This window comes from Anser anser, assembly GCF_964211835.1.
Source record: "Anser anser genome assembly, chromosome: 18".
NCBI classification, from domain to species: domain Eukaryota; kingdom Metazoa; phylum Chordata; class Aves; order Anseriformes; family Anatidae; genus Anser; species Anser anser.
In genome coordinates, this window is record NC_139739.1 from 8,402,696 (window position 1) to 8,428,198 (window position 25,503).

The window sequence follows — 25,503 nt, forward strand, 5'->3', positions numbered from 1 at the left end:
TACCGATCTGAAGTATAGTTTTATGATGCTTAAAAAAAGAAAAAACTAAGCTAAACTTTCTTTATTACAGCTGTTGGTTTGATTCTTTAAGTACTAAAAAGAATATAAGCTTGGGATACTCCTGTCTTTTGCTTTACTTTCAGACACAAGTGCCTAAAGCCTTTAAGTCCCTATGTGGAGTGGCCATCTTCTTGCAAGTCCTGCTAAGAATGTATTTATTAAGGAATGACAGCAATGAATATATAGCTTGGGAAATATGTGTATATTTGTAGTATATTTTCTCAGGAAAACAATTTGTTTCCTACCTAGCACACTGCTTATGTTCCTGTTCTTTTTAGCTTTCTGTTTAAGTGTTTTATTATATCGGATATCTATCTCCATACTTGCAGTGAAGGTATTGCTTACTCTCCTACGTGATTTCACTAAATTCAAAGAACTAGTAACAATTCTGTGCTGAGCTTTACTTTTCCCATAAACTGAGATCCGTGGCATTGGCTCAACATCTTTATCTTCTCTGTAGGACATAGCATATTGCTTTAGCACCACAGATGAAGTAATGGTACTAACTTCTGCCTGCAGAGAAGGTTTTATTCAAGATTCTTTTGTATTTTACTCTGCCTTCAAGGTAATACCATTGGGACTAAAAGTAAGGAATCCCATTAATATTAAAATATAAGCTCTGGATATGACAGGTACGGTAACTTATGTACATAGTATGGTACTTACAGAATCTGAAAGACATTTTTAGATGAAAACAAATTTTGGCTTTGTCTACTTCTGACAGATAAAGGCTATTTAAAATGGATTATTTTTCAGTTTTGTGGCTTTTTGCAGAATAGTATTAACTCTTTGCCACAGTAGGCTAAAAGGCAAAAGTTTGTTCTGGTTCTAAGTTTTTGTGTGAGACTGACACATCCCTGCTAAAACCTGTTTACATGATGTTGCAGAAACAGTTCATATTTTGTGATGAATATCATAATGGTCTACAGTGCCAGAGGAAAGATGCTTTAATTTCATTCGTAGGACGACAGCAGTACAGTGGAACTCATCTATTCAGCACAGTCAAGAGCCAACAAATACCTTTAACGATGCCCATTTGCAGAAAGATAGTAATCTTTGAAATCACTAATTCAGAATTCAAAATTGCTTTCTTAAGGCTTGCTGGCTACTTTACTGTAAACTTCTAAGATTACAGATTATATGCCTGTGTTTCAAAAGGGGATTTTTTTTGTTCTTTGCTTTCTTCCAGACACATTAGAAACTTCTCATTTATCTGATGACAGCTATGATAACGTTTAGGTCCGTTTTGTTCTTGTCGGCTGAGTGTAAATCTTGCCTGATGGTTTCAGACAAGTTACATAGCTGTCCTCAGGTGTATGGTGACAGCAAAGATGGCTAATAATCCTTGCTCCTAGCATAGTGCTGTATTTGGCACGACAAGGCTGTTGACATAAGGTGACTGATTTGCCAACTTAGCTGTTAAGATTTATTTGGTCAGTTATTATTGAGAGGAGTTACACAGTAGTCATAATGCATATTCAATAAACTAATTAAAAGTGCATGCTCTTGAGAAATATGCAGAGTCATAAAAATCATATATGAAGTCCTTCCTTTAAGCAACTTGAATGAGAAAGCACCATATGCTAGATATAAACACCTTTTTGGTTCTGTGCTGTGATATCATTAAGGACAGGATATGATCAAGTCAGATCATACACAGGCTTTTGAAGTCTGTAATAGAAGTTTCCACATGAAGTGTAAACCAAAACCTGTTTTTGTTTCATCATTTAGAATAATTTTCTTAAAATCTCGGATTTTGGTAGGTACTGATCTTGAGAGCAGTGGTTTCTGGACTGAGTTTTGCTAAGTGTTCCTTGTCTATGAAACCAATGTAAATGATCTATGAAAACATTTTAAAATGCTTTCAATAGCATTTTTAATGAAAAATTTCATGAAGATGGACGGTATTCCACAATAGATTGGAAAATTTGTAGTTGCTCTTCTGAGCCAAACTTTTACGCTGTTCATTTTGGTGGAAAAAAATGATTAAAATGAAACAAGTAAGTGTAACAAGGCAAGCTGATTTATTACTAAGATGCATCTGCTAGGCTAATAGAGAGGGCCATACTTAAGAGGGAAGAGAAGACCGTGCCAAGTCCTTGTCTATTGCAAGGATAAAAGCTAGAGAGGAACTGATGCAAGTAGAACCAATGCCTCATGTTGATTTGCTGAAAATTTAATTCCATACAGCATGTCTCTAGTAGAAGTTCGGTCTAGACATTTGAGTAACTGCTTTGGAGTCTTTGTCTAGTAGCTTGTAGAGGGGTAAGACCATCCTCTTATTTTTCTGCTCAGCAATATATTTAGAATAAAAGTTTACACAGATGCACTCTCAGCAAGGAGGAAGTCAGAGGACTGACATATTATTGTACTAATGGCAAGGTCATTAGTGAGATCTGTGGTGTAGCACAATCAAAAGATTAATATCGTGACTATTTTTAACATGAAGAATAGGATAATTTGTCTTTGGCTGTGGAATATGTTACTAAAGATTATAAAATTACAGGACCTGGTTATCTGTCAAATTTTTAACAACAGATCACATTTAACTGATAAACAGATTAAGTCTTGCAGAAAATAACCTTTTTAATTGTGAAGATTTTAATCAGACTAGGTACTCTGTGAAAAATATGTAGAAAATTAAGCTGTCTTTATACGGAGTTCACTTTACTCTCTATTTATAAGACTGGTCTTAATTTTTTCCTAACTTGTAAAGAAAAAAAAAAAAAATTGTCACGTCAAATGTACCTAAGCATGGACATCCTGTCATTCTTGTTCTGCTGCCGTTAATATCTTTATGGACATATCCACTGGATCTGCAAAAGAAGTTGCATTTTTGCTCATGTAATTGAAGTTTTTGTTGTAAAACCAGTACTGTAAAGAAAACGGACAATTCAAAATTATTAGACTCACACAAACAGTACATTCACTTATAAAATTTAAACTTTTCCCACAATGCTCTTAAGACTCGTTGATATCATTTTACAGGTCTGTGTGTCTTTAACCCCCTATTGTTGTGTACTTAGCTGGGGCCTTACTCTGGAACGTGAATCAGTCTTTGAGGAATTCCAGGTTGATCTTGTATTTTCTCCCAGCTGAAAGTGTCATGACCTCAGATAGCATGTAGGCTGAAGAAGGCAAAGCTGGCCTGCTGAACGTAGCTGTGCTGTATTATTTGTCAGCTCCACTGGAATACTCTTTCTTGACACCTGTCCCAACAGTGGCTTAGAGAAGGGCTAAATACTGAGATGCAGAGCTTGTCTGCCATGGTTTTGAGGTAGAAATTCATGGTCATTCTTCAGGATTGAAGATTCTCATGCTTTAATAAGGCCAGCTGTTAAGATGCTCAAGAGAAACATTGAGAGAGACTTAGGTTTTTAGTGCTTCAGGTGCGTTTCAAGCTTTCCCCTATGGTGAAGCTGGCTCAGGAAGCTACTTCCTAGCCTTTTTCACCATGCCAAGGGTCAGTGTAGCTTTGATTGTATCACGGGGGTGCATTAGATTGTTACACCTAGCAGTTGTTAGAAACAAATGAAAAATAGACAAAAACACTTTGTTGACACAGAAAAGGTTTGTGGAGAAGCTCTGCTTTGAGAGGCTCTACTCTGAGAAGCATCTGTTAAGGTTAGTCAGTGGAGTTACGTGGAGAGGGATCACTTTCATACTTGGCTTTATCCTTCTATCAGCTACTGCAGTAGTGCTGTTCCAACCTCACACATCCTTGTGATTATTAACATAATGAGTACGTGCTGTTTTTACTTTGGATATGACAGTTTAAACTATAGCATGATTTAGTAACTACAATCAGACTTGTTAAGTGTTACGCAAGAGATCAATTCATTTGTCTCTTTCCTCCTTAATGCCTGTGCAGCAATTGGGCCTGTGTCTTAAGCATTTCTGATGCAATGCAACTGTCTGCTGACCATTCCTTACCTGCTAACACAGATAACCACCTAGGTCTGTGTCTGATTCATGGAGCAATTAAGAATAGGAGAGACAGTGTGAAAGCACTGTAATTGGGGTCATGTTAATCTTTGAGGGTCTGCCTACACAGACCTGACCCAACGCAGCTTCCCTGATGGTTTCCGATATGACCCAATGCAGGCCATGACAGTGTTTATACATCTTGAGGAGGATATCAGTTTTTTCCTGTTCCCAAAATACCATAAATAAAAGAGCTTATTTGAAAAAAGGGTCTTGCTTAGCATAAGTTTCTCTAGAGCTTTCCTTATGGTCTGCACTCGTCCCCATGTGATAACTAATTCTAAAAATTCAGCGTTCAGTTCTGCTGGTATAACTTGTCTTTATTTGGTATGTTACATTTTCTTGTCTTTTGCTACAGATCCAACATCGCTCAATACCTTCATTGGATCTTACATTGGAGAGGCAATATGTAACAGTGGTCAGTTCGCTGTCTGTGAATTTATCTTTTGCTTAAACATGTACTGAAGAATATAGAGGTTGAGTTATTAAGCCTGGCTTAATAACTTGGTTATTTTTCCATCAGACTAGTTTTGCTTGTTTAGGGTTAAAGATACATTTTCTCCAGCTAACAAATTCAGTGTACTCCTAGAAAAAGAATGTGATTGGAGTTTTCAACCATGTCCTCCGCTTTTCCTCTGCTCTTAAGCAAAACTTCTCTAGTCCTGGGAGCTGAGCTTAGCAGTTCATGAAATATCGGTATCTCTTAGGTTATGTGGCAGTCTCTTTGCATTCTGATAGTTGATTCTATTCCCTTTTAATCAGGGAGAAAAATGTTATTTACAACAAATACACTAGGAAAAAAAAGCTGTTAAAAAGAGAACAAGATATGTATTTCTTCTCTGTGTATGATGAATATTAAAATTGATCATGAGCATAAAGTTTTTGAGATAGGAAAAAGAAAGTCTTTCTTGCCAAGATTCCCACTTCAGCAGTATATCTGAGTGAAATCTTTGAATAATAGTTGGAGTGACTGACACCAAATTAGATCAATTGCAATATTTCTGACGTTGATTGAGAGGTGTTAAGTGAGGGATGGAAAAATGTATTTGATCAAGATTAATATTTTTTTCACCAATGCTCCTGTGTTTCCTAGAATTAATTTGTTTCCTATAAAGCTGCTTACAGAAAACTGAAGAGCCAAATCGTGACCCGCTGAAGTTCATATGAATTCCAGACACAAAGGTTCTTAAGGACCTTTAAATCTTTATATCTGTGAACCTTTAATTCAGCTGAAATATCACTACAGTTTATTTGAAACCATTTAGTATTACGGATGCATAGCTTTGTCTTAAAAATCCTCTTTTCTCACCCCCCCGGGAAAACTGCAGTGTAAGGCAAACTTAAATGCTTTGAAATGATTCATGTTTTTAACTGGAAACCCACCCACAATTTTTCCAAAGAGCCGGTCACTGAATCCTAATGCCTCTTTTAAAGAGAAGGGAATTTCAAAAATTGCCAAAGATACAGCTCAGATTATGAGTGGGAAATGAAGTTACTTCCTGCATTTGCTCACTGCTGAAATTAAATCTGTCTTATTTGACATGTAGTCAAGAACATTTAAGTACAGTACTAATGCTTGAAGTTGTCCAAAAGCAGATTTGGTTGCAGGGTTTGTCCTGCAAAAGCCAAGGAATCGTATGAGATATGAGGCTACTTACATAAGTAGTATAACACATACCACCTCCAAGCTCTGAAAAAAAACCCTTAAAAAAGCCTTTTTAATCACATTCTGCCTTTTTATCTTTTGTTTTCAATGCTACTGTTGCATATAGCAGAAAGTGTATATTAACCTTGTTAACAAAAATGGCTGTTATTTGTTTTTTGCAGTATGAAAATAGGACAGGTTTTGCTGACTATTTCTTGAAAATGCTCAAATATGCATTTATCAGCATTCACTTTGAACAAATACCTACTGGCTTGCAGTATTAATACTTTCTTGTTAATTGACTTAATTTTGCACTGCAAGGGACTGAGTTAATGTCTGTGCCATCTCGCTCTCTAAATTCTCCTCCAGTCTTTATTTTCACCTCACTGTGCTACAATTAAATTCCAAACAAACAAACCCAGACAGCATTGTTCACCAAAAGCTACCGGAGAAAGTCTTTCAGGTCTGGAGTTCTGTGAAGCACACTGCTAAGCAAGGCAAAGAAGGAGAGAGGGGTCCTTAGGAGGAGGCAATACAGCTTTTGTTGTAGTTCATAAAGAACAGCTGCACTCCAGAGGTGGTTGCTGATGATGTGCCTGTGGCTGTTCTTCTCCCCATGTACGGTACTTAAATAATTCTGAAGTAGTTGCTCTTTATGTTAGCAAAAGAACTGAGGGCCAGGCTGATACAAGCCAGACTATTTGCAGCAAGGCACCCAGTGGTGCAGTTTAGGCCAGTTGTCAGCCGTGTAATGATTTAGGATGCAGCTGCTGTTGGTAGCCTTCCTATGGAGCGTCAGCAGCTGCTCTGAAACACCCATTCAAGGGGGGGCAGAGACCAGCTACCTGCCTTTCTTCTGCAGAGGGGAGAGCAGGAGCAGGAGAGCTTCTCCTGGACTCCAGAGTATGGGTCAGATCCCCAGCACACGTGTGTTCTGGGAACTGCTGGTTTGGCTTTTGTGGTGTAATTCCTTATGAGGAATATATGATCACACAGTATAACAAATATGCAGCCCAAAGAGTACTTTTAGCAGTACTGACATGGAATGCTAACTTAAAGAAACATGCAATTTCTGTAACATGGTCATATTTAATTTGGCTTGTAACCATTAACTTTAAATATTTGAGGAAATCAGACTGCAAAAATGGATGTGAAGGGATTAACACATACCGAATTGTTCTGATGAACAGAAATTACCTTCTGAAGAAATGTGAACTTGGGATGACTTTTTACTTTTTGTGTAATGAGGGGAAAATGGTTCATTTTTGCTCTTTAACAGATGCTGCCTTTGAATTGTAACAAGAAGGCGGGAAACAGATAATGATTTCCAGTAAAGTCTAATTTGTTAAAAGGCACAACTAAGCTTTGTGATAAAGCATTTAGCTTTTAAAACACTGAGAGTAAGGAAATCAAACTCAATTCTTACCCACTGCCTATAGGGTAGCGTTTTGACTTGTGTAGAGGGGAGCATTGTGCATTGGGGGAAAAAACTTGATTTTTGTGGTTGTGTTCTGGATCCAAAACTACACATGTGCAATGACAGCTATTTTACATCTATTTTAGGGCAGGTTATTCTATTTGAACCAGCAGAACAAAATTTTTCTTCTGAGAAGCTAAGCATGTTGCTATAGCTACTGAGCTTGTGGCTGTGAGATTTTTCATCAGTTTCTCAATGTAGTTGTTAAATAAGGCTGGTACAAGGCCTGGAAGGTTCTGGTGTCGATTCAGCTTGAAGACTTTTTTTTTTTTTTAATAATATTTTATTTTTTATTTAATTCTACTGGTGCTTTTAAACCTGCACATACCATTTTAATGTAAACATGTGAAGACATAAAATGAAAAATTGACTATGCAGGTTTTTTAAATCAGGATTTGTTTCAAATAGTGTTTCTCTTCCTCTTGTTTAGCTTGCAATAGGTTGTGAACTTCAGATCTCCAGTGCTTAGTACTACAGCATGAGATCCAGCTGAATGTGACAGCTCTGTGAACCATATGCTGAAACTCTGTTCTTGAAAATGATCTTAGCGTTCCAGTGTACTTCATCTAAACCAGATGCACTAGTTCAAGGACTACTGCTGAAATATATCACAGATATTAGGCGCAGATTTTTAACATGTGTAAAGAGCCCTTTCAAACAAGATTTAGCCTGTCGTCTAATTTGAAAAGGCTGCTACCCATTCCTGGACTTGCCTACAGCACTTGCTGAATTCTTAGTTCCCTACAGTTGTGGTCCAGATTATTATACTGTCTTTACTAATATCAAGCAACATTAATAGAAATGTAGTATTGGATTTATCATGGGTAGTGTTGTGGTTTTTATTCTTTTTTTTTTTTTTTTAATCATCCCAAGTCAACTGGGGGACAAAGTCCTCTATGCTCCTTATGACAGGGTTGATGGCTGGGGTGCTGCACACTGTAAGGCAACCCAGAGTATGGACATGAATGAAGTTCAGCATGGAAATTCTAGTGACCAAAGAGACACTGGAGAAATTGTAATTATGAAAATATTTTTCTGGCAAACAGTCTGATTTCTGCCTGGAGCATTTAATCTTTAAATCAGTAATCGTGAATTTTTTTTAAAGGTTTATGTTGAAATCTTGATTTCATGTAATTACCTGATTACTTAATGATTTGACAAAAAATGTTATCATTTAACGTTGTCTCACTGGACTGTTTATGAATAGGAGAAATATATAATGTCTAGATTGTGTGCAAATGTATGTGTACATGTTAAATTAATTTACTCCGTTTCAAAATATAAAGCATTTCAGTCACTGACCATTTTAAAGGGATTCAAATTATATTATTCTAATATATCTCACCAATACCTTTAAAAATACTGTGGGCATAATCACTTAAGGTACTTATCATGCAATTCACCGAGTGACTGTGACCCATGATGTGAGAATTCTTGACTTATAAAAATCCAAGCTTTAATCACTACTGTAAAAATTAATTGCAATTAGAGTTTAATCAGCATATAAAATAAGAAGTGTTTAAAATCTTACTTTTGTTTGGTGATAACACCCTCCTTTCCGATCTTTGTAGACAGCCATCTTTATGGGGATGAGATTGACCAGTTAATATAATCATTTGAATATTAAAAAATTTACTTAACTAATTCTTACTGATTTTTTTTAAGTGGTTGGAGTATTGTAGTTAGAAAGGTAAACGGGCAGTGGTATATAATGCATGTCGGTTACTATGCTGACAAATAAACAGTCTCTCAAAAAAAAAAAACCATTGTTATTTTTCTAGTATATGATCACTTTTCTCTATGTATTTTATGCAGAAATGAATTTAAAAAATCCCGGATTGGCTTTAAACCTAGGGTATTAGAATGGGGGACAGGCATGAATTTTGTAAATAATCCTCACAGAGCTGCTCTGCAAGTAACCTCAGTTCTTTTACAGGGGCAGGCAATCTCTTATTCACTTGTCTTCCTGATACCGTTGGTAATAGTTTTGCATAAAGCAAAAGCTGGTATCAGTAGTGGAAATCTGCAGCTCTACTTCATTTCCAGATCAGGTGGTGCTGCCTGAAGTGTTAGCTTGCTGTGATCACGTTGCTTAACAAGGTGGTGTCTGTGTTCTTGTGTCTTCTACATCACAAGTTATGTTTGGATTCTCTGGAACACAAATATAAATTGAAGAACATTATCATTCAATTAAGTTACCTTACTTCCAATTGTTTTTTTTTTTATTCTCAAAAATTTTCCATACCATTTTGGACATCTCTTCTGAGAAGAGATCTCCCTGCATTGACACCTTGTTTCCTCATAGAGTCCTCTGACACGTGCATATTCAGAACCTCTTTGCAGGGCCAAGTCTCTGCTTTCTTCTGCTTATCAGAAGGGCTTGTGATTTTCCTGCATTTCCAGTAGAGCTTGAAATTAGCTTATACTGATGTTCTACTGAAACAAGCATGGGACTCAAATTTAACATGGCTTTTATTTGTAGCTTGTTTTGTGCATGGTCATAATCTATAACATTAGCAGCATACTGCTTGCTACGGAGGCTTTTTAAAGCCTGTATGGTACTGTCTTGGCAAAGCCAGCTGGGTGGGACCAGTTCCTGACTGGCATCTCTGCAGCTGTGATTAGCGTGGCACAGACCCTTGCTCGTGCAGCAGATAAAGCTTTAGCATGGGTTCATGGTTGCAGCTGTGTGGCTTCCAGGGGGCCTTAGCATGGGTAGAGGCCCTCTAGAAAACAGCACAGTGTGCAGGGGCTTCAGGTATATCTCTGTTCCTTGGAGTTCTTTTTTATTAGTTTCTCAGTGGCAAATGTAGAAATAGGTTTTATGAGAAGAGAGTATTAGCAACAAGGTGCAATTTGGAGCTTTTGATCAGGATTTCTTGCATTTGTCTTTTTAAAAATGGGTTTAATTAAGTCCCCACACTTTTATTTCTGGAATCCGCCTGTAGTTGACTCCTTCCTTTACTCTTCCTGGTAGTACACTTAGAGCAGTTGTCAGCAGCCTTTACCATGGAAGTGCTCAATCCTACTTGTGGACCATTGGGGTATCATACCAATGCTTTTATTATTGCTAAATGTATCTTGGAAATGTATTTGAAATGACTCGTATTGTCCTGGTGCCTCAGTGTTACAAGTTAGTGAGAGATGGAGGTGTGTGCATATGGCAGCTGCATGTATAAAAGCCTGCATGAATACGCTGCTTGCATTTAGTTACTGGGCAATAAGCATATCTTACTTGGAAGGGATTGTCCACTGGGGAGTTGAAGGAGTTCCACAGTGATTTTTTTTTTTTTTTAAAGATCTAAAACTCAGGGGAAATTCAAGGAGATTTACTGAAAAATACAAAGGACTTGGCAAGAAGAAAAGTCCTCCAAGTAGCCTTTATTTTTTCACTTTTAACTATAATTCTCTGTCTTCAAGTACATAGTGATTCACTACTATTGATCATAGAGCCTTACCTCTGTGCAGAGCCACCTTTACCGTATTTCAGGTAAAATGTATATTTTGAAGGTCACACAAGAAAATAAGTAATTTCACAATGTGAAAGTTAAGTGTAAGCAGAACAATGAATGTTGTTTTGACTAAGGATTGGGTTTAATAGGTGGGGTTTCATTGCCTGCTGCCAATGAAACCTGGTACTTCATCCGGCCATAGCAGAGTGTAAATGACCCTTATTGATTTAGTTTTTTTTCCTTCCTTTTACCCAAGGTCTCATTACAGTAAAAGCTGATGTGTGACAAAGAAAACTATAGCAATAGATGCTTCTGGGACTTGCATACCAAGCAGGTAATTGTTTCTGTGCCTCTCTGCAGCAGTTGCCTATCTCCAGCTATAATGATACACCAGAGAAGCAAATCAAATCCTGGTCAGCTCAGTACCAGAGTTTTTCTCTTAATCAAAAGAATATATTCTTTCTGCGGAGCCAGTTGCTAGCTCCAAGAAAAGCTGGAAAGTGCTTTCCTTGTCCCTCAGAAGCATTTCCCTGCAGGAATGGTTTTGATGGATGCATGAAGAGAATACCATCTGCCTTAGGGATGGTGGAGGGGGCTGTGTAACACAGGGCTCCCAAGGGGTTACAAAACTGTAGGACATTTAGGAGTGTTGGAGAGAGAAAAGAAGGGCAAAGGAAGTCTTTTCTGCTGAGAAGCAGGCTATTGAAGCAAGATGTGGATGCAGTTTGTCTTCTGTATTTCCTATCATCTCAGTACATCCTGGCTATTGCCTCTTAGGATTTTTTACCAGACTGTCTTCTTCCTATCCCCATAAGTCATTAGTGACTTATGATGTAGAATCCTTTATAGGCTCTGCAGGCTTAGCTGTAATTTAGATTGCTACGAAGATGTTAATTGGCTGCTTCCTCCTGCTGTCACTTACAGACTCCATAGGTGTCCTTGCCTTTCTTCCTTCTGGAGTTGCTTGATTTTACAGTCTTAAAGGCAAACAGTTGTGAAGGTTCTAACATGAGTTCCTGGGCTTAGAGGTGCTGCATGTTTTCTTGGTGAATTGACCTCATGTAGGTTACGGAACTCATCTTCGTGATGGGGCCTACTGACCATTCTCATGGCATCTCTGTGGCCTTTATTCATCTCTGAGTGTTTTAAAATCAGCTCCATCGATGTAATACTCTTTCCCCTATCCTAGAGCTTCTGAAGCTTGAGGTGTCTCTCAGTTACTCTCCACATTACTTGATTCATATCTGAAAGAAAGTCTGATTCAAAAATCAACCTATATAACTGGAAAAGTACAAATCAGACAAAAAGATATAAGATACACGCTCAAGCACAGATGCTGTGCAGTAAGTAACTAATACAGTTAGTGCTGGCATTTGTGTTTGCATTATGGTACAACACAAACCCTAACCGTGGAACATGTTGCATCATCTACTGGTCAGGAGTTCACAAGCTATAATTCCCCCTATTTGCCTAGGTCTGATACAGGGTGCGGCTGTGTCTGGGAATAAAATAAGTAATAAAATGTGTATTTGAAAGCATGAAGTCACTGTGAGGGTACTTGAAGATGGTAAAGTTGTGGAGCATTCAGGAAGAAACTCTGATGTGAGGCTCTGGTAGAGCAGTTTCTTCCGTCCTTTAGTATGAGCTGTCCCCGTGAAAGGGGTATGAATTGATACTGAAGCTTAATAAATGAATATGATGTATGTAGGTAGATATATTTATTGCATCAAGACACAACCGAGTAACAACCAGACATATGTTCAGCGTTCACCTTTCATGTAGTACTAGCTGAAATCAACAGCAAGAACATTTTTATTTTACATTGGAATTAAGGGTAATGTTTAATTCATGTTCAGATCCTTCAATCTTTATTTTTTTCATTTCTTTATAATATTTCTTTAAAAGATTTAATAAAAACCTCAATTCCCATGATTACCCCTTCAGAGATGTCACAGTGTATCCCAGCTGCAGAGGAAGTTCTGCACAGCATTAATTATGCACTGAAAATACAAAGAAAGCACTTGACATTTTTCCAAAATGCATATTGTGTTATGTGTTTTTTTTAAACCTTCTCTTTCTTGATTTAAAAACCGGGTTTTGAAGACTTCTTTCAAAATTGGCTTTCAGTATGTAGAATTTTTCCCATCTCTTAGATAATGGCTATAAAAAAAGCGGTCATTTACTGTCCCTGAAGATTGTTTAGGGCTATATTTGAAGGTCTGTAACTAAACATGACTAATGAGATCATTGGCAATTATTTCCTGTGCTTCCTTTCCTGGAAGCAACACAAACAGTAACATTTTGTTTGTCCATTGATTGCATTATTATTTAATAAGTAAAACAAACACGATGATAGGACATTACCATTTCACAGCATGATCAGAAGACTATTTGATTTGGTGGTACACTCAGGAGCTAATTATGTTTGGAATCTGGTATACATACAGAACTTTATCACCATTCAGAGCCTGTTATCTTTTTTGTTCTTAATTCTTTCAGGAAAGTGGAAAGTTCCATAGTTAAAAAAAAAAAAAAAAAAGCTGCAATAGAAATCCAAGTAAATTTAGTTTCTAACTAGTTTTGCACAGTTGAATTAGGCCTCCAAGGGTGGTCTTCTCATTTTAAAAATAAGAGTGCAGAAATAAAAATGAAGTTGTAAAGACAATTGTTAGCACTGACAATGATTAAAAACTCACACCATCTGATACGATAAATCCTTTTTTGTGTGATTCAGATGAATTCATCTGAAAGAAGCTATGATGTTTTTGTCTGCATAGCATAGAACTCTTACAGAAGCAACAGAGGAATGTAACCTTTCATTTTCAAATTTCATTTCTACTGTTACATAAGATGGAACAATTAAAAATGAGCAAAGGAAGTTGCTCTCTTAGGTGTTCGTAACAAATAAGGAACATAATGTTTCATAGAAATAAGAGGGAACCCGTTAACAATTCCCAGCTCCTCCTAAAGAGCAAGCTTGCTCACACTTGCCACATTAAGTACTGTTCTGAGCAAATAAACAACCCCCTCAGTGAGAGCCAGAGATTAACTGCCTTCTCCTGTGGAGTTTCCAAAGCAGCAACACCTTCCATGGGAGCAATTTGTCTGAGAAGTTGGCAACATGCTCTTCATCTCAGTGATGTTGATCCTAGCAAGCCCAGAAAGAGATGATCATTTGTTACATCAATTGATGCTAGAATTATTTTGAATAGACATCTCCCATCTCTCTGTTGGTCTTGCTCCCCACCCCTCGCAGCTATGCTCAGTACCAAGCATGCAGGCATTGCGCGGGGGCCAGCCTGGAGTGTTTTTCACTGGGATGGAGTTTCCATGCAGAAATCTAATAAAAGGATGGCAGTGTAAGTTGAACTAGAACATGTTATTTGTGCACTGTAACAGCAAAAATACCTTGGATATGCATGCTGTGCCTCAAGATTTGCAAACAGATTTCGTTTAAGTTAATTACATATTGGCATATCAGTTAAAAGGTATCAGGAAGGACTCCTGCTTAATATACTGTATTAAGTATCATATGTTTCTGTTGTAGTAATGTAAATTAATCTGGAATGATCAGCTCTGACATTTGTTATGCAGCCTGGGCATGGAGTTAACAATGCTGAAGATGCTTGTTATTTCATTTTGCCTTTATTTGGCTTTAAAATAAAGCTTCACAAAAGAAAATCTTGTATAACAAAAAGTGGGAGGGCTCTTTCTGTGTCTTAAAGAGATCAATTCATGCTAGTTCTAAATAAAAATGTCCCGTCTCTTAATAAAATTGTAGCAAATAGAGTTTTGAAATGATGCCATGATGAGTAACTCCTGGCTTTGTAGGTAGACAGGAACCTGGTAAGCCAGTCGGCCTTTTAAGAGTGCTTGTCGTATTCCTGTGTTCTCATTCTGTTATTCAATAGTAAAAGAAAATGCTGTTTGTAAGGCAGGTCAGTAGGGTGAAAAAACAAGGCTGGTGCGGTGATGGGGACTGTATGTGTGAATGCAGACAGGGAGGGGAGAGAATAAAAGAAGTTACACCACAATTTTTACATCAGATTCTTTCGTCATGTGAGTAATTGTACTAAAATCTCTAAGCAAAACCCACTGAAGAGGTGAGGGGCTGTAATTCCCAGTGACTTCAACAGAAACTGCCAGTGCCCAATTTCTGTCAGCATTTGACTTCCTGAAAATTCCGAGGAAGAAAGCCTGAGGGCATACGTCCTTTTTGAAGGTTCTGTTGTTGTCTTGCTACTTAGCATACGCCTTTGGAAACCAGAGTGGTTTTTGCCTTAGAATCATTGAATAATTTATGTTGGAAGGGACTTCTGAAGGTCATCTGGTCCAACCTCTGCTCAAAGCAGGGTCTTTAAGCATTTTATGACATCCTTGTAAGACATGGGCACATACAAGTAGTTTGAAGCTTTGTTAGGTATGACTCAGCCATAAACCTTAAACCATAACTGTTTTCGCTCGAGTTAAATGGTGGGTGGAAAAAACTCACCTTCAAATCCTGCGCTTGAACTCTTCTATGCACAAAGATAGGCATCTCTACTGGGTTATTCATAACTTATGTAAGCATAAAGGAAAGGAAACTAATAGCACTTTTAGATGATTATCTTTGCTTAGCGTTAGCTTCACTTTGTTGTTTATAGGCACTGGTCAGATAGATAGTGCTGTGTATACTCATTCAGATTCTGTGACTGATGGATAATGCATCTGTTTCCTCTAAATTGGCACGCCAAGATGAGAATGTGAGCATCTAAATAACTGGAGTCAAGAATATGCGTTTAGCCCTCACTTGGGTAATCAATCTCACAGACTCAATAGGAGGTATGCTACGGAAATAGCAGGAAAGAGAATCTGAAAAGATGTGGGATGATTTCTTTAGCGTAAATGTGGTTTCATGTCACTTTATTTCCATGACTCACTATATCTAATATAAACAATAAAAGACAGAAGAGGACTGGCTTTCTGAGGGTGGAATCAAATATGAATAAATTTAACAGGGATTTAAGCTGCGGAGAGCTCTAGTAGAACTTTTTTGGGTTAAGTCTGACACTTATCCTGTCATTAGTGGCTGAAAAATAAATGTTTCAGCCTTTTTATTCAGCAACGATAGCAAAATAAAGGTCATTTTAACCCTCCATCCCACTGTATATAGTTGGAAGTTTATGGTATTCCTGGGGCGTGCTAAGCACCTTTCAGAACAAATAATAAACGTGAACTCGATCCCCAGTGTAATGCAGTTAGAGGTGGTAACAGATGCGGGAGAGAGAATTGAGGATTAAGCACTAAAAATAAAGCTTTATTTTAAAAGTACAATCAAGTACTGTTGAAGTGTTTTATCCATGCATCTTTCAAGCTGCCTACAAGAACTGAGGAATTTTGCACAGAGCACATCACCTTGCTTGTCTGGTGACTAGGCTGCAACAGCGCCTGGAGGCCTCAGCTGGGACTGAGACCATACTGCGCTTGGCACAGTACAAATGAGGAAAATTAAGTCAGTCCTTGCCCAAGAAACTCAGCTGAGAAAAATCTCGCTGTGATGACAGTTGTGGTTAGTTCTCTGTGGATGCATATTAAACCAAAAAAAATCAGCTCCTCTTATCAAGAATACACAAACAATTCAGATCTCTGTTTGGCAATACCTGTATCTGTAGTGATGTATGACAGAAGAAAGACATCTATTACAAAATATCCCCGTACAGAGCATGCTTATTTTATTTGTCTTGCTTATTAATAGTGGTTGTAACCGGGTTTGTTTTTATTTATCTGGCACATACTATAGTCAGTTCTGCACACGTGCATTTGGTAGGTTTAGCTGACCAGGACTGAGGGGCAGGCATGTCTGTGTTTTCTCTTGTTCCTCTCATATCCTAACCATTTGGTGGGAGAAGGCTTTGCATCTGGAGCATTTTCTGACTGCAGGACTCTCACTGCAGGCTTTTTTTCTAAGTAATTCCTCTTTACATTCAGCTCTGAAATCCCACTGGATGCCTGCTCAGCAGTGCTTTAACTTCTGAATATTGAAGCCAGCAGGTATGACGAGAATGGAATATTTTAAACAGCAGAAGACTGGCTCAGTATACGTTGCATGCAAGACAAAAGCTCTTTGGACTGCCAGGATATGTGAAAACTCTAAAACAGAAGAGTGGTGCCAAGTGGTGGAAAAAAGGAAACTGAAAGATGTCTCTAGACTGGTAACTACTTTTAAGACAAGGCAGATCTAATTCTAAATCAAAAGATTTTGCTTGGCAAGGGTGTAAGATGAGAGACATTTATCAAAGGTGGACAGTTATGGGTAAAGAATCTTATTTTACTGCCTGTCTACTCTACAATGTGGAGATTATTATGCTAAATGTGCATCCTTTTAGATGAAGTTGTTGGCTGTGATATGATCAGGCTCTGTTATGTTCAAAGGTTTTTGTAGCTAAGTGTGACATTCAGCAAAAAAAGAAAAATTTGGTAGAAACTACACAGGAATACAAAATAGGCGTGTTATGTTCAGGGGGGCAGCAAGATGGGTGGTTCTGGGCTAATGCGATAGCTTCTTGACACGTCCCTGAATAATAGGCATGCATGCATGTGTATTGTAAAAGAGAAAAATGGATTACAGTCCAGAAATCAGATTCTATAACCAGGTATGGGTTTTTCGTTTGTTTTTCTTGGGTGATAGAAATTGCTGTGTAATAACTCTTCTGTGAAGTCCAGAGGAGGCTCCTCTGACATAAAGTGGGGGACACAGGGAACAATACAAAACATGATATGGAAAATAATGGGAATATTTTTAAGGGATCTATTTCTTTTTTTTTTAGGGGAGCTATTGAAGTAGAAGACCTCCCTGAGCATGGCAAAAATAAAATGCAACCTAGTAATTTTACCGATACTCTTCTGAAATGCCTTTCTCAGTTTGTTCTCAGTAACAAACATGAAGAGAAATGCTAATTCTGCTAATAAAAGATTGTTTCCTTGCTATGCTTTATTTCTTTGCATATTTAATTTACCCTGAACCTTAAAATAGCTTTCTGGTGTTTGTCTTGGTGGCCTTGTGTTGCTTTAGTTGCTTTTGAATTGATTTTCAAGCTTTCACTTGTTTCCTCTTTGCATGAAGATCTTTGGGGATAAGGGGATTGCATCTCTTCCTCTCCTTCATCGCCAAAGCATGTTTCATGCAACATTGATCCCATCAGCTGGGTTTTTAATACTCCAAATGGAGGAGCCCCGTAATGGGAGTTGGGAAGCACTACTGTAATACAGTTGGCCTGTATGACTAATCAGTTAGATAAAGAATTCAGACTGCAGAGTAGCAGAGCCTTCATGCTTGATTGATGATAACAGCAGCCCACTGACTTACTGCCCTTACTGCTAGCATCCCCCACACTATTAGAGAGGATTTCCAGCGTCGTACAATAGATTTGTCCTAGTAAGCATAAAAACAAAACAAAAGGAAAGCAGGTCAAAATGGATGGTTCCCTGAATGCACTCGGGGAGCAGGAGTTGCAGGAGTCTGGAACTAATGCTTGCTCATCCCCTACCTGCATACTTCCTACCAAAAGAAGAGGATTAGTCTCCGTACTCAGCACAGTGTAAAGAATCTCTTATTCCTTTACCGTGGAGCTTGTTTATCTTTGGCTAATCTCCCAGACTGGAGGCAGGGCTGATTTCTTTGGTTAGTAGAAGCTATTCTCTTAGAGTCAGGACTTATGGAACCAGCATTATACATAATCCGAAAATATATGGACTGAAATAAAATATCTTTAATGGAAACCAGAAGAAAGGAGGAAAAGATACATTTGTTTAGTATAACTGTACGTTAACTTCTCGTGCTGTACAAGGTATAAATGGTTTTTAGAAAAACTTAATGGCTCTGAGTTGTTTTTATTTTGTGTGTGTGTCTGGTGATGTAAACTTTACTGTATTATCCACAAAGCTGTGAATTACACTATGCTGAAGCTGCAAAGAACTGGTTGAGGTGGGAGAACTTTCTGTTGCAAAAAGAAAGATGGAGATTTTCCTAGATGAAATAAAAATCTGTTTATGAATCTCAGAGGAGTGATTCTGCTCTCCTGTTTTATAGGAGAGTAAGGAGCCAAGAATTATGTATGTTTCTAACGCATACACATAGTAATATGTTTTATGGACACTGCGAACTTATCAGGTGTCTGAGCCCTGGTTTATGGTTTGGAGGAGGCTAGCAGATTGATTGCGTTCTGTGTCACTGCAGAAACTTAGCTGTGTTATTTTTCTTTTTAAAAGTCATTCTGATGACTGTTCACAAAACACCCACTAAAACAGAGGCAAGAAACCTAAAATGATCTCTCTCAATTGGATGCTTTAGGTTGATGTAGACCATGTTTGGAACAGAATTCCACTGAGTGCATAAACTGACATATAAAATATATCAGTAATCAGAGTTCACTTGCGGGATTGAGATATGTATTCTGATTTACTATTTGCACAAAGAAGTTGCCTGAAGTCTAAAGAACTGGTGATGCTTTCTGTCTGGAATTCGAGCTTTGTTTGACTTAGTACCTGAGAGAGAGGTATTAAACTACAGCACTGATCTTGATTTGAAGTTAAATGCTGAAAATTCATTGTGAAGTTCTTCATAGCAGGGACCTTATGTGAAGAACTAGATTAGAAGCTGTCATTTTATTTTTTTTGACTGACAAACACAACAACCTCAGAAAATGATTAAGATTTTGTTCTCTCACTGATTCATCAATAGTCGTCCTTCCTTTCTGGGTCCATTATTTATAACAAAAAGATTTCAGTATCAAAGGGAACTTTATCTTTTACAATTAGCCTTCTTTTCCTGCCTGCTTCATTCTGTGTTGCCACAGTCTGAGCCACAGAAACATAATTATGATATTGAATGACTGAAATTTATGATACAATTTAGCTTTGGGAAGTTGTTTAAGACGTAGGGACCTGTCTGAGTGGCCGAAAGCTAGATGCCTGTGCCGTGGATGAGGGACAGCCCTTCGCAGGGGACTTTGCTGATGGGAAGATTGCCAGTTGCACTGCACTGCATGCTGTCTGACAATGGCTGCTCATTCTGGAATTAATCTTTTGGTCTACTTTCCACATGAACTTAACAGCCAGCTTGTCACAGAAATGAAAATTGGGTAATGTGTGTTAACCCGCAGCTGAATCTAACAACCATTTTCATGCTATCATAAAACAGCAAATTCTTATGTGGCTTAAAATATACCAGATTGCATCTGTTAAGCTGTTATGTTAATGTTCTGTATTTATATATGTGCATTACCTAAAAGATGCAAAGTGCTCAGAAGGAAAATAAAAAGTCTACAGTATCTACTATGAAATGCATCTGCAGAATCTATTTATAAGCAAGGTTTGAACGGATGAACTTGCCTTATGCTGTGCCTCCCAAACAGATGCCAGAGATAGTTAGTGAGTCCAGTTATAGAGATGTCATAAATCTGGTGCAGCTTGAGGTGCTGTATGCTCAGTGTTCTTCTCAGTCATTCAATGCTCTGTGCTTGACATGTGGGGAAAAATCCCAGATTTAAAGCCTGGATGGAGCAAGGGATGTTCTGGATATATGACCATTATGAAGGTGGAATTTTAAGCAATTTTGTCCAATGGAAGCAATTTCATACTCATATTTCATACTCATTTTTTATATTTTTCAATTTAGGCATGTCTTAAAGACAGCTCTGAATGGCTAATTAATTTAAGCTTAGTCTTTTGTGATTGACTTGGTCTCCTGTGGCTATAAATCAAAACAATTGATGTTTAGCTTGTTTTAAAGTTCAAACATATCCAGACTTTTGGCTCTGATGAGCATTTTAGCTGTAGAGCTCTGAAGTAATGTGGAGTGGATGAGGCAAGAAACATTTTCTTCATTTTCATTTTTCTTTGGAAAAAATGAACTGGGAGCAGGATTATAATCCTCCATTGTTTTGGTGAAATAGATGGGTGGTGCAGAACCTGGAAATAGTCTGGAACAAGACTTCTCCAACCAAAATGTTAGTGTGTTAGTTCTGGTGCTCTGTTGAAAGTAGAGAGGGAAAAAGGGACACAGAACAAGGAGTGCGTAAATGGGACGAAGTATTGACACTTCAAAAACTCCCTAATTATGCTTTATTGTCTGTTAACAGCAGTTTTTGCAGCGTGTCGAGTGAATAATATTCCAGCATCCACCAGGAACCAGTCCTTGCTCTGCTGATTCTCAGAGCAGCGTGTCTCTCTGCAGGAGCATATTCATTTTCCATTTATATACTAGCTGTAATTCCATACGGGGAAATGTGCAAACATGAGCAATGTCCTTTGGACAAATGCAGAAAGGATGTAAGAGAGGGGAGATGTGAGGAACTATATAGTATGCCTGAGATTGTATAGGATCTATTAAGGAATTGAGATGGGTAGAAGTCACGCTTGTTCGCTGTTCCTGCACCTGAAAGAAGAAATGTAGCCTTAAAATATTGTAGAGCAGTCTAGCCAATACAGAAATTGATGCATTGTTCTGATATGCTTACAACGTGTATTTCATATTTTGTCCATCTCCATTGTACTTCCACTTGTAGAGATCTTCAAAAATCCTTTGCTTGGATCTCTTTGCTCAAGTGTCCACTTTAATCTTCAGAGAAATTTTAGAAACGAAAAAGCCACTCCTTCCTGGTTAGTCCAGACACAGGTATTTTTCTTTTCTGCTGAAGTCTTGCTTCCTGACTCAAACAGCATTATCTGTTCTGGGTTTTAAGACTTCATTAGCAGATCAGAATGTATTTACACCATTTTTGGCAGTGAATAGCATTTTGTCCAGCAGTACAATCAGAAGGGGACACCAAAGCCTCTGTCCTGTGAGAACTTTAATTCTTTTGTTTCTTCCATGAGACATCTTCCTATTATCGTTGTAAAGTCCAGCATCTTACAAGTCAGTTTGATCTCTTTGCCTCAGTTTCTTAGCAGTGATGGAACATTTGTCTTTAATGTTGTAGCACTTACTTGCCAGTATCAACTTTTCTTTTCTAAGGATCTGTATATTTCCATTCCATAGACAGAAATTAATTTTAATGTTTTGAATTCAAGGTGGGTTGTAAGATCAATGATTCAAATGTAATTTGTAAATGAGTGAAAACTTACTTTTCCAAATACATTTTTAATTTTTCCCTCAAAGTTAGCTGTTTAGTAAATGTTCTCTTGGAAAAGTTGTTTGCCTGAATACTTGAGAAAGTGGAAATAGCATGACAACTACTGAGAAAAATAAAATTGCATAAATAAAGAGTCCCATAAAATATTTTCAGTCAATTACTTTAAAACTGCTGTAATTGTAAGGTTAAAAGGCACAACAGAGGTTCTGCTGACAGTCAATAAGTCACTTTCCCAAAGGAGAGTAGTTTCAAAGCAGATCTACCCAGATTTACCAGGTTGCCCAGTGGAACCTACTTCAAGGCATTAATCGATAAACCTGTGCTGTTTAATATTAAACAGCGTTTCTTCTGTCATGTCCTAACCTGCTTTTGCTATTCTGTTTGCACAAGAGTGACAGAATTTGGTAGAGGAAAAAAAAAATCATGAATTTTGTGGAGATTAATTTTTTTCCATCCAGGCGTGCACCAGCCATGCTGGAACATTGCTTGGATCTGCCAGGAGAGGGCACGTGTTGTCCAGAGCAGGCAATGTCTCCCACTGCTGTCCTGCCTGCTGCCATACACCACTGGGTAACCAGAGCTGGAGCAATTTCAGGCATTAACCCAAAGAAAGGCTTGACATTTTTGTCGGTCTCTAAGGTAGGCTGCTTGCTCTTAAGGGCTGACATTCCTCATGGCAGTTGGACCAAAAAATGTGCAGTGACCACCACAAAAGTGAAGCCTTAAGATTGACTGCAAAAGTTTTCATCTTCCTCCGTTTTAACAAGCTTTCTGGCAGATCTGTTTCATTTGATTTTGTGTGTGTGTGTGAGGGGGGTTAATGGCTTGACAGGTACAGGGATATTAATAAATAATTCTTAATTATAAGCTCTATTGAATTATTAAAAGAGGAGATAATATCTCTTTATGACAATATTGTACGTAACACAGCTAGCTTATGAAATCAAAAGGGATAAAATAATAATTTGCACAGTCAGATATGTTGAAGCCACAGAGGCCAGGAACAAGACTTGAACATCATTGATTTGTCTGTGAGCAGAACCAGAGTACAGGCAGGGAGTTCAGCAAAATAACCTGCTGGTGTGTCAATTACATCTCTCTAGTAAACAATCCAAAGAAGTGAAATTCTGCTTCAGGCATTTGGTGTCTGTTTCTGTAGCAGTAGCTTATTCACTACTGGACAATTTTAATGATTAAATAGCAGTTTTTTGTTGTTCGTTTACATCTTCAAGGCACTATCCAACAAGATTTTGCATGGATGGTTGCAGTAAATATCTGAATGATCCTGATTTTAGCGATAGAATAAACAGCTAGCAATCAGTTTTAAATGAGAGGCCAGAACTGAACAGAAGTTCATAGTTCTCAAGCATTGTCCTTCATGAAGTAACCACATCATCTTAGACGCTGTCTACGATGAACATACAATATGTATGTGTATTATAAAAAGTAGGCGATTTAACCTATAAAAATCGTGATGTAATTTATTTTTTATCCTGTGTTGTCATTTTGTTTTTCAAAATAGGTATGAATGGTAGGCACCTTTGATGCCTAGTCATGGACCAGTACTGCACTTAGGTTTTAGAGACAGAGTTTTATAACTGACTGTTTAAGTTTTTGAAGTTATTTTGAAGGATGGGAGTCTAGATGCAAACTTAATCTCTCAGTGTTAGCTTAATTAAACATGGTTCTTCTGTATTTACAGAAACAGAAGGATTCACTTAACTCACTACAGAGACATAATGTAGGAGAGTGTCTTAGATTAGTTTCATCCATAGTGAAGTGTGCAGCAGTCAGGGTTATGTTTACAACCTTATTTCTATTACCTTATGAAACTCCCAGGTGACATTTGAGATTGCAGCGTTCCGTTTCTTGTCCTGGAGAACTTCCAGAACAAATTAACAAATTTGGTTGCAGGCAAAACAGACAGCTTTAGAAGACCCATCTGAAGTGCAAAATACTGTAAAGACAAGGACTGTATTAGGTTGTACAAAGTAAATAAAAACTAGTTTTAGATTACATCACATTAAAATGTAGGACCATATGGCTTAGCCCTGTTTCGCTTACTATAAATGTGGTATACTCCAAAATCTGCCTCAAGTTTCTGTTGCTTCTCAGGTTGTCATGGGAGCTTATGACACAATGCTGAGAAGATGAAAATGGAAAAAACTGAGCGAGCTCTGGGTTCAGGTTTGTTGTGGTGGAATAGACGAAAGATAAATCTGAAGACACTGCCAATTTCTCCATGAGAAACCTAGCATAAGATATAATAGGAAATATGCAGAAAATTGATACCTTTGGTACTCAAAAGTGTTCAGAAGCATCCCCAAAATTTGTAATTTACAATCTGCTGTGGATTGTATAATTTCCTGCCTTTCCTTGCAGGAGGGATCATTTGATGGAAAGATTGATCATTCGAGGGTCTGGCTGCAAACCACAGTGTTGTGCCATGTTGCAAGGAGATGAGAAAAATGCTTGCTATGCTGTTCTGTAGTGTTTGGGCTGTGCTATAGATGTTTTCTACTGCTGTAGTAGAACATCTAGATTCGTTATCCAGGATAGCAGGCTACTTTCCTTCTGTGTGTAACATTATTCTGGGAAAGTAGTACTGTAATTTTGTTTCTGTTCGTACTTTTCCTTGGCATCAGGTATTGGCCACTGTTAGAGTAGAAGTCCGGAGTACTGGAATAGCTGAAATAGTTAAGGCTAGTCTTCTTGCACTGAAGTTGAATTTGTTCCAATTTCTACATATTTTTAGATACTGTAGCATGAAACTTCATGCCCTCCAAACCATGGCTTCAGGGCAGTAGCACTCCTGTGGCAGTTCCCTTGATGCCAGTAGGACTAATGGCACGAGCACAGAGCACAATCTGCGTCCGTTCTTTTCTCATTATTTAATGAAGCTCATTAACTATCACAGCTTGTTTTTCAAAGTAAATTTTGACACAGTCTATACATTTATGCATAAATTTCAAGTAGAAAGGGGAATATTTCTTTGTGTAATGAGAATTTGTAGTAGTACCTGTTGTTCTAGGCAGTATGGTTATTAATAGAGTGGAAAAATTTTAAGTCCAAGGGCTGCCTATGGTGAATGAGTCTGAATAAATTGGTATAATAAACTGAAAGGAAAACACAGCACTTAGAATGGCATTTTCAGCTTTCTTCATGTGTTTCTGTATAAAGAGGATTTTTTAATGATCTGATTTCTTTCTCAGGTGGACTCAGAAGAGCAGTTTTACATAAAGAAGGAACAAAGTGAATGTTACACAATTTTACAGTGACAGGGGGAAATGAAATTTCAAGGTTATGACTGGATAACTTATATTACCAAATATGATTCAAGATGAACACTGTGCCCACTTTACCCCATTTGATTTAACTGCATCCTCTTTAATGAAATGGAAATATAAAATGATCAGAATTCCACTTGGGGACATTCTTCTCTAAACCAAGAAAAAGTATACTTCTGTCCTCTAAAATTAGTTTAATTATTTCCATTTAACTGTGATTTTTAAGTCTCACAGTTTTGGATACAGCTTGACAGCTTTGGTTACTTTTATTTTGCTCTAACTTTCTGTTTCCCTAACCAAGTAAGAGCATGTCTGTATCCTTTCCTATGTTTTGTAACAACTGTGCTTGATTTACTATATGGGTAAGTGTTTATTGCTGCTGTTGTGCCCATCAAACCCTTATCTGTACAGTGGCCTCTCTCACACATGCACACAAAGTTATGTTTATGGACACTTACTGCAAAATAGTTTTATAAACTGAAGTACT

General features: G+C 37.7%; 1 protein-coding gene and 1 long non-coding RNA gene across 2 annotated transcripts in view; one reads left to right on the plus strand and one right to left on the minus strand.

Annotated features, from left to right (window-relative positions):
• ARVCF (ARVCF delta catenin family member) overlaps window positions 1-25,503 on the plus strand; it is a 276,400-nt gene that overhangs the window by 51,746 nt on the left and 199,151 nt on the right. The window lies entirely within an intron of this gene.
• LOC310883367 overlaps window positions 17,430-25,503 on the minus strand; it is a 37,902-nt gene continuing 29,828 nt past the window's right edge. The window contains exon 4 of the long non-coding RNA XR_014573494.1: window positions 17,430-23,686. This is a non-coding gene — a long non-coding RNA (uncharacterized lncRNA). The remainder of the gene's footprint in view (window positions 23,687-25,503) is intronic.